Genomic DNA, 819 nt, shown 5'->3' with positions numbered 1-819 from the left:
CTTGTTTTGTGGTTATATTTGTTCTAGGCTACTTAAATAGCACTGCACAATGTTTTGACCCTGCCAAATCATGGATATAATCCGGAAAGCTGACAGTTAACGTAAGTATTGCTTGAATTTTATATATTTGTTCCTTTGAGAAACCAGCAAACGAGAAAAACAAGGCGAGGAGTGCCGGGTTTCGGGGGTGGGGGACCATGGCGTGCCGAACGGGAAAGGATGAGGCCGGGGCAAGCGCGTGGGTGGCCCCAGTCTTTTTTTATTTTTAAAGACGGCTGGCATTTGCCACCCTGGCCCCTGACGACACGTTTAATGTGTATGTTGGACCCTCTGACAGACTGTGTGGGGGGAAAACACTTTCATGGTTCATATGCATAGGTTATTCTATACCTGGAAGCAGCCCTGTAAAACCACAGTATGTTGGCCACTGAGCAGTATAGAGCGTCGCAGTCCCACCCCCTTTCATGACGACGAGAGACCTATTTAAAGACGTTTACGCCACGGATAAAGCCAACTCGAGTTGTGACAAATCATGACAATAAACAATGTTTTGGGCCGATCAAATAATTTGTTACAAAGTGTCTTTTTTTTTCGTGTGAAAAAAAGTGTCGCTCGTTGTCATGAAAGGGGGTGGGACTGCAACGCTCTATAGAGAGCATATCGATTAAATGTGGGTCAGTTCAAGCGCCTGGTCTGGTGGTGCTGCTAGTGGGGCTTTTAAACTATTTTTTATTGTTTATAGAAATTGTAGTCCTCAAGTTGTCTAAAGTCTTCATTGTAATTGGGTCATAGTGTTCGGTGCCATTTGTGTGCCCAGGT

The sequence above is a fragment of the Protomyctophum parallelum genome (assembly GCF_964188405.1).
Source record: "Protomyctophum parallelum genome assembly, chromosome: 9".
NCBI classification, from domain to species: Eukaryota; Metazoa; Chordata; class Actinopteri; order Myctophiformes; family Myctophidae; genus Protomyctophum; species Protomyctophum parallelum.
The sequence above is the reverse complement of the archived record's forward strand: the minus strand, read 5'-3'. Positions refer to the sequence as shown.